This window comes from Cryptomeria japonica, chromosome 9 (assembly GCF_030272615.1).
Source record: "Cryptomeria japonica chromosome 9, Sugi_1.0, whole genome shotgun sequence".
Classification (NCBI taxonomy): Eukaryota; Viridiplantae; Streptophyta; class Pinopsida; order Cupressales; family Cupressaceae; genus Cryptomeria; species Cryptomeria japonica.
In genome coordinates this window covers 688985026-688997713 of record NC_081413.1, presented here as the reverse complement: position 1 = coordinate 688997713, position 12688 = coordinate 688985026, and positions in this window count along the sequence as shown.

Here is a 12688-nt window from a genome sequence, read left to right as displayed (position 1 = left end):
ACACCATATGACCCATAATGACACAATTTGGTGTCTTAAGGGTTCATAGGGTGTCCTAGGACACCATATGACCCCTATGGACATAATAAGAGCCCTAACAACACCATATGGAGTCATAAGGGGTCGTATGTTGTCCTTAGGGGTCATACGGTGTCTCATGAACCCTTATGACCCCTTAGGACACCATACGACCTGTTATTACACCATATTGGGTTGCTTTGGGTCCTATGGTGTCCTAAGAGGTCATATTATGTCCTAGGACCCCTTAGGTCACCATACGAACCCCTAACGACACCATATGGTGTCATAAGGGGTCAAATGGTGTCCATAGGGGTTAGATAGTGTCCTACGACCCCTTAGGACACCATATGACCCCTTAAGACACCATATTTGGTTTTTATGGGTCATATTATGTCCTAGAGGGTCATATTATGTGATATGACCTCTTTAAGACATCATATGACCCCTTAGGACACAATATGACTCCTTATGACACCATATTGGGTTGCTTTGGGGCATATGGTGTTCTAAGGGGTCATATTGTGTCCTATGACCCCTTAGGACACCATATGACCCATAGCAACACAATTTGGTGTCTCTCTCTCTCTCTCTCTCTCTCTCTCCCTATTTGCTAATCTCTTTATCTCTCTCTCCCTTCCCCCCTCCCTCCCTCTTTCTGTCTATCTCTCTCTCTCTCCCTTCCCCCTCCCCCTTCCCCTCTCTCTCTCTCTCTCTCTCTCTCTCTCTCTCTCTCTCTCTCTCTCTCTCTCTCTCTCTCTCTCTCCCATAACTCCCCCCTCTCCCTCTCCCTCTCCCTAACCCCAATATCATATACTAATTTATTTATAAATTAATATATTAAAATATTATATATTAATATATTAATAAACATTAGATTAATTATGTGCAAATTTAGTTAGAAAATTTACTTATTAAACTTGGATATCTGATTTGTGTTGTAATATTTTCAAATTTCAAATTTGGGCTGGGGAATGCTTTGGTATTTGGCTTGGAAGTGACAAGCCTGGAAAGTCAACTAAAAAAACGTGGTTTTCAGTATTCCTTGATTTTCCAGACATTACGCTGGTGCCTGACAACTTTCTTTTTAGCCAAAATTGATAAAATGAAAAGGGTTTTTTAAGGACATTCCCAATTTTCCAACAATATAAGGCTTGTCTTATTTTGACTTTAATAAATAATTATTATTTATTTTCTAACTGAATTCTGACAATAGTCATCATTGATAGATTGATTGAAAAACACTCTTAACTTTCAAATGGTATAACATTTTTTGAATCCCAAACATGCATCACATCATATTCTTCGTCTACTATAGGGAAAAAATTTTTAAAAATAAATTTCATAAGGTTTTGACCAAGTTAAGGTGGTCAAGCATACGAGTTTCTGAATTTTTGAAAAGATGTAGTAAAAAATTCATAAATAATTGTTTACTTTATAAAAAAAAATTTAAAAATATGTGTCACATCCAAACATGAGTCTAATACTTATATTATAAATATTATAAAAAATATTATGATTTGATTGTGATTAGGGTGGTCAGACATACGTCTATTTCATATGGTGTCTTAGAACACCATATGACCCCTATGGACACCATATGACCCCTAACGACACCATATGGTGTCATAAGGCTCCTATGTTGTCCTTAGGGGTCATATGGTGTCCCATGAATGCTTATGACCCCTTAGGACACCATACGACCCATTATGACACCATATTGGGTTGCTTTGGGTCCTATGGTGTCCTAAGGGGTCACATTATGTCCTACAACCCCTTAAGACACCATATGACCCCTAACAACACCATATCGTGTGATAAGGGGTCCTATGCTCTGCATAGCAGTCATAGGGTATCCTACAACCCCTTAGGACACCATATGACCCCTTAAGAAACCATATTTGGTCGTTATGGATCATATTGTGTCATATGACCCCTTTAAGACCTCATATGACCCCATAGGACACAATATGACCCCTTATGACACCATATTGGGTTGCTTTGGGTCATATGGTGTCCTAAGTGGTCATATTGTGTTCTACGACCCCTTAGGACACCATATGACCCATAACAACACAATTTGGTGTCTTACGGGGTCATATGGTGTCCTAGGACACCATATGAGCCCTATGGACACCATATGACCCTTAACAACACCATATGGTGTCATAAGGGGATGTATGTTGTCCTTAGGGGTCAAATGATGTTCCATGAACCTTTATGACCCCTTAGGATACCATACGACCCATTATGATACCATATTGGGTTTCTTTACATCCTATGGTGTCCTAAGGGGTCATATTATGTCCTACGACCCCTTAGGATATGACCCCTAACGACACCATATGTTGTCATAAGGGGTCCTATGGGGTCCACAATAGTCATATGGTGTCCTAAGGGGTCATATTATGTCCTACAACCCCTTAGGACAATATATGACCCCTAACGATACCATATGGTGTGATAAGGGGTGTTATGGTGTCCATAGTCAGCATATGGTATCCTACAACCCCTTAGGACACCATGTGACCCCTTAAGACATGATATTTGGTCGTTATGGGTCATATTTTGTCCTAATGTGTCATATTGTGTCGTATGACCCCTTTAAGACATCATATGACCAGGATACAATAAGACCCCTTATGATACCATATTGGGTTGCTTTGGGTCATATGGTGCCCTAAGGGGTCATATTGTGTCCTAAAACCCCTTAGGACACCATATGACCCATAATGACACAATTTGGTGTCTTAAGGGGTCATATGGAGTCCTAGGAGACCATATGAACCCTATGGACACCATATGACCCCTAATGATAGCAATGTGTGTCATAAGGAGTCGTATACTTTTTTTAGGGGTCATAAGGTGTCCCATGAACCCTTATGACCCCTTAGGACATCATATGACCCGTTATGACAATATATTGGGTCACTTTGGGTTCTATGGTGTCCTAAGTGGTCATATTATGTCCTATGACCCTTTAAGATAGCATATGACCCCTAACAACACCATATGGTGTCGTAAGGGGTCCTATGGTGTCCATATCGGTCATATGTTGTCCTATGACCCCTTAGCATACCATATGACCCCTTAAGACACCATATTTGTTTGTTATGTGTCATATCGTGTCCTAATGGGTCATATTGTGTCATATGACCCATTTAAGACATCATATAACCCCTTAGGACACTATATGACCCCTTATGACACCATATTGGGTTGCTTTGGGTCAGATGGTGTCCTAAGGGGTCATATTTTGTCCTACGACCCCTTAGGACACCATATGACCCATAATGACACAATTTGGTGTCTTAAGGGTTCATATGGTGTCCTAGGACACCATATGACCCCTATGGATACCATAAGATCCCTAACGACACCGTATGGAGTCATAAGGGGTCATATGTTGTCCTTAGGGGTCATAAGGTGTCCCATGAACCCTCATGACCCCTTAGGACACCATATGACCTGTTATTACACCATATTGGGTCGCTTTGGGTCCTATGGTGTCCTAAGGGGTCATATTATGTTTGAGGACCCCTTAGATCACCATACAACCCCTAACGACACCATATGGTGTCATAAGGGGTTCAATGGTGTCCATAGGGGTCAGATGTTGTCCTACAACCCCCTAGGACACCATATGACCCCTTAAGACACCATATTTGGTCATTATGGGTCATATTGTGTCCTAAAGGGTCATATTATGTGATATTACCTCTTTAAGACATCATATGACGCCTTAGGACACAATATGACCCCTTATGACACCATATTGGGTCGCTTTGGGGCATATGGTGTTCTAAGGGGTCATATTGTGTCCTATGACCCCTTAGGACACCATATGACCCATAACAACACAATTTGGTGTGTATCTCTCTCTCTCCCTTCCCCCTACCCATATCTCCCTTCCTCTCTCTCTCTCTCTCTCTCTCTCTCTCTCTCTTCCCCTACCCATCTCTCCCTCCCATCCCCCCTCTCTCTATCTCTCTCTCTCTCTCCCTCTCTCTCGATCTCTCTCCCTTCCCCTACCCATCTCTCTCTCTCTCTCTCTCTCTCTCTCTCTCTCTCTCTCTCTCCCTTCCCCTACCCATCTCTCCCTCCCCTCCTCTCTCTCTCTCTCTCTCTCTCTCTCTCTCTCTCTCTCTCTCTCTCTCTCTCTCTCTCCCTTCCCCTACCCATCTATCTCTCTCTTTCTCTCTCTCCCATAACTCCCCTCTCTCCCTCTCCCTAACCCTAATATCATATACTAATTTATCTATAAATTAATATATTAAAATAATATATATTACGATTTGTGTTGTAAAATTTTCAAATTTCAAATTTTGGCTTGGGAATGCTTTGGTATTTGGCTTGGAGGTGACAAGCCTGGAAAGTCAACTGAAAAAACGTGTTTTTCAGTATTCCTTGATTTTCCAGACCTTTCACTAGTGGCTGACGACTTTTTTTGTAGCCAAAATTGATAAAATGAAAAGGGTTTTTTAAGGACATTCCCATCTTTCGAACAACACAAGGCTTGTCTTATTTCAACTTTAATAAATAATTATTATTTATTTTCTAATTGAATTTTGACAAGTCTTGATTGATAGACTGATTGAAAAACACTCATAACTTTCAAACGATATAACATTTTTTGAATCCCAAACATGCATCACATCATATGCTTCATCTACTATAGGGAAAATTTTTTAAAAATTAAATTTCATAAGGTTTTGACCAAGTTAAGGTGGTCAGACATAGGAGTTTCAGAATTTTTGAAAAGCTGTAGTAAAAACTTCATAAATAATTATTTACTTTATAAAAATTTAAAAAAAAATATGTGTCACATCCAAACATGAGTCTAATAGTTATATTATAAGTATTATAAAAAATTATTATGATTTGATTGTGATTAGGGTGGTCAGACATACATTTATTTCTTATTTTTTTCCTAAAATTTTAGTACCATTGCATTAAAATTTGAAATTTTCATCAAATAGGATTTTTTTTTTCCAAAAAACAACTAGTAGCTTAGAAACTACATTCAATTTTCTATATATTCTCTTCTTACATATTTTAAAAATAATGTTCAAAACTTATTCAAATTTTCATGTCATGTTGCATAACTTTGATTTTCTAATATTTCATTGCCACTTAAGGGCTTGTTTTGGCACACCATGATCCTGCACATACCCACTCATATTTTTAGTGTTTTCTTTTTTCTACTTAAGCATTTATGCATATTTCATTCTCTCTCTATATGTCATGCACATGGACATGCATAGGCATTAACTTACATATATACATAGGCAATTATATGTTGCATATTACATATACGAAGAATCACATAGACACAAAGATAGAGCCATAAAAACAAACATATACATCATTGGATAACTAGGAACATTAAAAATATCATGTTTTTCCTATCACAAACAACTATCTTTGATTTTTGGAAAATTCAATAACACGAAGTTTCTTACCACTTATTCCAAGCACTCCTCAACTAAACTAGCTCGAAAAAGGAAGGAAGAGTCAATAACCCAAAATTTATCAAAAGATTTGAGATGGTTGATTGTGATCAGAAGAATTAGGCTGAAAATGGTGTTAGGAAACCCATGTTACTGAGTTTTTCAAAATTATTTTAAAAATCAAAGTCATAGCTAATTCTGCCCGATCACAATTAACGATCTGTACTTTTTCAAAAATTGCACATTATTAATTTCTTTATTTTATGGACGTGCAGTTTTGGAGCCACTTTAGCCTCAGAAGACGTAGCTAACCAGGCTCCAAAATGTTAGTGTTATATCGATGGCATGCATAACATACATGCATACCCATGCCTAGTTGCAGGTGGGCCCATGTGGTGTAGGAGCACCTACGACTTAGGCTAGTAGTCTTCTCTCAATTTTGCCTTGTAATAACCCTAGCCAAGTCAGGTAGTGAATAAGGACTCCAAGAGGGTCCAAGAGTGAGTGTGATGAGTCAATGTAGGCCTAGTAGAGTTAGTTTCTTCCTAGGTTTGCATTTTGTGCATAAGTAGTGGTTTGAGTAGGTAGTTGACCATCTTCATGGTCAAAAGTGTCAAAACTTGGTATAAGAATTAGGGAGGGTTAAATTAGTCTTAGAAATTGTTTAAAGGTCATGAGTGATGACTTAGAATAGGTCTCATAGGTTGAGAATGCCAAAACTGTAAAAAATACAAAGTTGCAAAAAGTTGTCATGACAAATTTTATCCTAAATTTATTAGTGATGGAGTTAGGGATTGTCCAACGCTCTAGAATGACTCCAAAAATGGGGAATACTATAAAAACCCTCTCTTGCATGGTTACCAAGGTTAGAGTCTTCGTTTTGTAAGTTCAACAATCTGAAACTACTCATTTTTCGGACTATTTGACATCATTTTGGCTTATTTTCTCATTTTGTGAATACAAATGGATTGAATCCACTGATCCAGTGATGGATTGATTTTCTTTAGTGTGTTACAGAGTTATTTTTTCCATTTCAAGCTTTTTAGTTAGATTGTATTAGTGTTTAATTGTTTTGGTTTGCAAACAACCAGTTTTGGCTTGTACATAGTAGTTTTATGTAAAATGGTTGCCCCATGAATTCCATCCATGCTACAATCACGAACTCTTGCAAAATGGAGGAAAACCACTTGTATAGTGTACATATGTAGGGACAAGTGCTGGAGATGAAATTTAATATGACTGTCACCTTGTTCTAGGCGAATCCAAGAAGAACCCGACTAGAGGAGACAGGGTGAATTTGGAGTGTAAAGTGTAGGGGTGGATGCAAGATCACAATCTAACATTTTGGAGGGGTCCATGAAGTTATTATAGAGTTTATGATGTAAGGGAAAGCCATAAAAAAACCTTTTTATGCTCATTTTCCAAACTAGATCAGTCACTGCCGATTAGAAGGCCCATAAACCCTTCTAAACCCTCATTTTGGTGTTAGGGAATTGTACGGTAGGATAAGGAACCAAAACCACACAAATAACTTGAGGTTAGGTGAGTCTTTGAAGAAAATACAAACTTGTTTCATGGTCTTTTGGACCATTTTCTCTCAAGCCCTAGAAAACCAGATTTTGGAGGCCTAATAGGGCTAATTCCTTATAGCCCTTTTTTGGGAAAAATGGTTAAATCGGTAAGAAGGGAAATGGTTGCAAACCTCAAATGGACCCAAAAGCTATTAAAAACATGTTAGAATCCACCTCCACACCTATGCATCAACTCACAATAGTAGGAGGTCAATTTGACAAGATTGAAGCCAAGACATCCATAATGAGCTCATGGAAAGCATTGTGAATTGGTAGGGTTCCTAGCTAAAACACTTGAAGCAAACACCTTGAAATGGATAAGAAGAAAGAACTAGAAGATATTTAGAAGGAATTGGAGGTCTAGAGTGCAACTAGGCCTAGAAAGTTGGTGGAATGGACCAACATGAACTAGGTGAACTGCATCAAATTGGTATGAGAGCCTATAAGATTTGGGCTAGGTGAGTAGATGTCCTCAGTGGAATCTATAGGAGACAAAAGCATGGTGATGAAGTCAGAGTTGGAAAAGAAAGTGGATGATCAGGAGGAAGAGAATAAACTCTTGAAGGAGAAGTTGATTGAATTGGAGAGTAAGCTTGGTGAGATTGAAAACAAGGCAGATGAAGTGTTGGTAAAGGTTGAAGGAGCAGAAGGGAAGGGTAAAGAAGTGTCAGAGATTGACAAAGTGCCTAAACCTGGCCCTTTCCTAGAATAAGAACCTTTCCTGAAGGAATTGAAGGCCTTAAGTGGTAAATCACTAGAAGGATGCCATTGTTCACTAGTAAGATGGAGGCAGAAGTGGTCCTAGAATGGATAGAAGGCATGGAGAATCATTTTCAATGTGAAGGCATAACTAAATCCCAAAGAGTCAAGGTAGCCAAGTCAAGGATGAGAGGAGGTCCTCTCACATGGTGGAAATTTGTGCAAGATGAGAGGAAGAAAATGGGAAAAGAACCCATCTCTTCTTGAAAAGGGATGTTAGTCAAAATCAAAGAAGTCTATCTCCCTGATGACTATGAAGTGCAAATTCATAGGAAGAGACAAAAATTAAGACAAAAGGACCTTGATGTTAGTAGTTATATGGAGGAGTTTCACAAACTTATCCTTAGATCTCATGCACTGGAAGAAGAGAGTCTCAATTTTGCTAGGTACCTAAATGGTCTATGGTGGAACATCTAAGAAGAAATCAGTCTAATGAGCCCAAAAACAGTCCATCAAACCTATCAAATTTCCCTTAAGGTTGAGGAAAAACTAAAAAGAAGACATGACTCAAGCAGAAATAGGAGCAGAGGTAGAGGAAAAGAAAAATAGAGACCATAGGGGAGGCTTTGGATGAAGAAGTTCTGAACAAAGGACACAAGGTGAGTGTAAACTCACTGAACAGCAAGAGAGTGACACCAATAGAGGAGGATTCAATAGAGGAAGGGGGTCCAATAGTGATTTTGGAGGAAGATCTAGTGCCCAAGGTAGAGTTTCCTCATATTTTGCAACAATGAAGTGTTACCATTGCAACCAACTTGGTCATCCAACATATAGATGTCTAGAGAAGGGATCATCATCACATAGTGGTGAAAGAAGAGTGAACTATGTTCAAGAAGAGTCTTCAAGTAGCAAGACTTCAGAGGTTGCCTTAGAATCAAAGGTAGGTGACAAATTTATGATAAGTATAACTTTGATCAAAGAACCAGTCAGAGAAGAGCCAAGCCAAAGAAGGTCCTTATTTGGGATCAAATGCAAGACTATGGAAAAAGTTTTCAAAGTGATCATTGATTCAGGGTCAACAGACAACATTGTGTTAGAAGAGGTAGTGAATAAGCTCAAATTGCAAGGGATACCTCACAACAACCCTTATAGAGTCACTTGGTTGAACAAAGGCCAACATGTCCTAGTTAATGAGCAATCATGGGTGGATTTTACCATTGGGAGATATAAGGACAAGGTGTTATGTAATGTCCTACCCATGGATGCATTCCATCTTCTATTGGGAAGACCATAGAAATTTGATAGACAAGCTATTCATGATGGAGCCAATAATGCATACTCATTCAAGAAAGATGGAGTCACATTCAAGATTTAGTCTATCCTTGAAGAAAGTGAAAAGAGAGCAACAGGTCCTAATGTTCTTTTGGTGAGAGAAACACAATTCTTGAAGACACTTGAGAAAGGTGAAGGTATAGGGTTTGCACTAGTAATGAAGCCTAAAGAGGAAGACAAGAAAGAGCAGCCAAATTTGCCAAAATAAGTTCAAGACTTGTTAAAGAAGTGTAAGGGAATAGTGAGTGATGGACAACCAGCCACCTTACCTCCTAAAAGAACCATAAGCCATCAAATAGACTTCATTCCTAGAGAATCCTTACCTAACAAGGCAGCTTATAAAATGACTCCCCAAAAAAATGTTGAGATTGCCAATCAAATCCAAGAGCTCTTAGACCAAGGCCTAATTAGAAAAAGCATTATCCCTTGTGTTATCCCTACCATGTTAGCCCCAAAGAAAGGTGGTACTTGGAGATTGTGTACTGATTCTAGAGCTATAAATAGGATCACCATCAGATATAGGTTCCCAATTCCTAGAATATAAGACCTATTGGATTGTTTAGGGGAAGCCAAGTACTTTACCAAGATTGACCTTAAAAGTGGATATCACCAAATTAGGATTAAGGAGGGTGATGAATAGAAAACTACATTCAAGACTACAAAGGGTCTTTATGAGTGGCTTGTAATGCCATTTGGCTTATCCAATGCTTCAAGCACCTTCATGAGACTCATGAATGAGGTGATGAAGGACTTCATAGGTAAATTTGTGGTGGTATATCTAGATGATATTGTCATTTTTCAGTAAGGATAGGGCATATCATATTAATCATTTGCAAGATGTACTACAAAGATTGTATGATGAAAAGATAACCATGAATTTGGAAAAGTGTGAATTTGTTAAGAAGGATTTGGTTTGCCTTGGTTTTGTGTTGTCTCAAGGAAACCTCAAGATGGATCCCAACAAGGTTGAAGCCATAGTAAATTGGCCTACTCCTAAGTCAGCAACAAAGATGAGAAGCTTCCATGGACTAGTTCAGTACTACAGGAAGTTCATTAGGCAATTCAGTGCTATATGTGCACCAATGTTAGACACCATTAGAGGTGGAATGAAGGAAAAGTTTTAGTGGGGTGAACAAGCAAACACAGATTTTGAAATGTTGAAGGAGAAGATAGCTACTCAACAGGTGCTAGTGTTTCCTAGTTTTGATAAACTTTTCATAGTAGAATATGATGCAAGCAATGTTGTAGTAGGTATTGTCCTAAGCCAAGAAGAAATACTAGTAGCTTTCCATAGTGAGAAGGTAAGTGATGAAAAGAGGAAGTACTCCTCTTATGAATTGGAACTATATGTTTTAGTGCAGGCTTTAAGGAAGTGGAGACACTATCTCTTTCCTAAGGAATTTGTAGTCTATACGGACAACCAAGCATTGAGATTTCTAAACTCATAAGACAAACTGAGTCATTAACACATGAAATGGGTGGAGTACATGCAAGCCTACACATTCATGATTAAGAAAAAGAAAGGAAAGTTAAACTGGGTTGCTGATACATTAAGCAGGAGACTTTTGATGGTCCAAGAAATCCAATTGAGGAGAATAGGAGTTGATAGTTTTAGAGACTTATACCTGGAGAATGAAGACTTATCAAATGCCTATAAAGTGTGTAAGGAGTATCAAAATCACTTCCATAGTGAGTATTCTGATTTTACTTTGCAAAATGGACTATTGTTTAGAGGTGGGAAGCTTTGTGTGCCTAGAGGCTCAATGAGAGAAAACCTCATACAAGAGAAGCATAATGGCAGCCTTAGTGGACATTTTGGAGTCAATAAGACTCAAGAGTTGGTTCAGAGGTACTACTATTGGCCAAGGATGAATCAAGATGTGAAAAAGTATGTGGAGACTTTTATAGTTTCCCAAAAGGCCAAAGGTAGTTCTTCAAATGCTGGTTTATACCAACCTCTTCCCATACCAAATAGACCTTGGGAATGCATTAGTATGGACGTTGTAGTAGGTTTACCAAGGAAAAAGTGGGGATTTGACAACATTTATGTCATTGTGGACAAATTTAGTAAGATGTCTTACTTTGTGTCTTGCAAGACTACTCATGATGCATGCCAAATAGCTCATTTGTTCTTCAAAGAAGTAGTGAGGATACATGGTTTACCCATGAGAATTGTTTCAAATAGGGAATCAAAGTCTATGAGTCATTTTTGGAAGACACTTTGGCAAAATATTGGCACCAACCTATCTTTTGGATCAGCCTACCATCCACAAATAGATGGGCAGGCTGAAGTGGTGAATAGGAGCTTAGGGAACTTATTGAGGTGCCTTACCAAAGAGTATGGTAAGACATGGGATCAAGTACTTTCACAAGCTGAATATGCATAAAATGACACCATAAATAGGACTACCAGAAAGAACCCTTTTAAAGTGGTCTATGGTGTTCACCCAAGATGTATTTTGGAGTTGAGAGACTTAGGTAGTGTAGCAGCAAGAAGTGGATATGCAGAAGACTTTGCTCAATCAACGAACAAGGTACATGAATCAGTCAAGCAAGCATTGATGGAGAACACAAGAAAAATCAAACAAAAAGTTGATGGAAGAAGGAAGAACCTACAGTTTCAAGTGGGAGATCTTGTCAAGGTGTTGAAATGTGGTGACTGATCAGCAAAGTACTATACACTCAGCACGTATCCTTGCCGACTTTGTTTTTGCCCTAAAAACGCATGTTATAAGCGGTTGGGATGCTTAAGGCATTAAAAAAAAAAAGGTTGATGTACTATTTTTCCTGGATAATAAGAAGATTGGATGGCTATGTATGGTGGACGTAACCCATTCTGGGTGAACCATGTTAAATCTTTGTGTTATTTGTGTCCTGTTTTATTTATTTATCTTTTGTATTTAAATCTGCATATAATTGTTAGTTCATATTTGCTTCAGATATTCTTGAAACCCTAACACAAGGTGCACTTAAACAAAGCAAGGCTACAACAAGGAGTGCCTAACAAGTTGCAAATGAGAAGGTTGGGTCCATGTACCATTCTAACCAAGTATGGAGAAAATGCATACAAGGTGGACCTACCTAGTGGCATAGGATTGTTGCTAGTTTTCAACATAGATGACTTAGTTGCCTACAAAGGACCAATTCAAGGTTCATATTGCTTTCACTTAGAGGTATCAGATGATGTGAACAACCTTCAACTACCAGCCAAACCAAATCCAAAGGCCGAGAAGGTGTTGAGTTCAAGGATCACCAAGAAGAAAAGGCATCAAATCTATTGGGAGAACCTAATCAAGTGGCAGGGTATGAATGATTCTGAAGCTACATGGGTTATTGAGAAAGATTTTAAGAAACTAGGCATTGATCAGAATCTGATTCCCAAGGAGGTGACATGATTTTCTTTTGTTTGGGAGAATGGTGCAGGAGCACCTAGGACTTAGGCTAGTAGTCTTTTCTTAATTTTGGCTTGTACTAATCCTAGCCAAGTCAGGTAGTGAATAAGGACTCCAAGATGGTCCAAGAGGGAGTGTGATGAATCAATGTAGGCCTAGTAGAGTTAGTTTCTTCCTAGGTTTGCATTTTATGCATAAGTAGTGGTTTGAGTAGGTAGTTGACCAT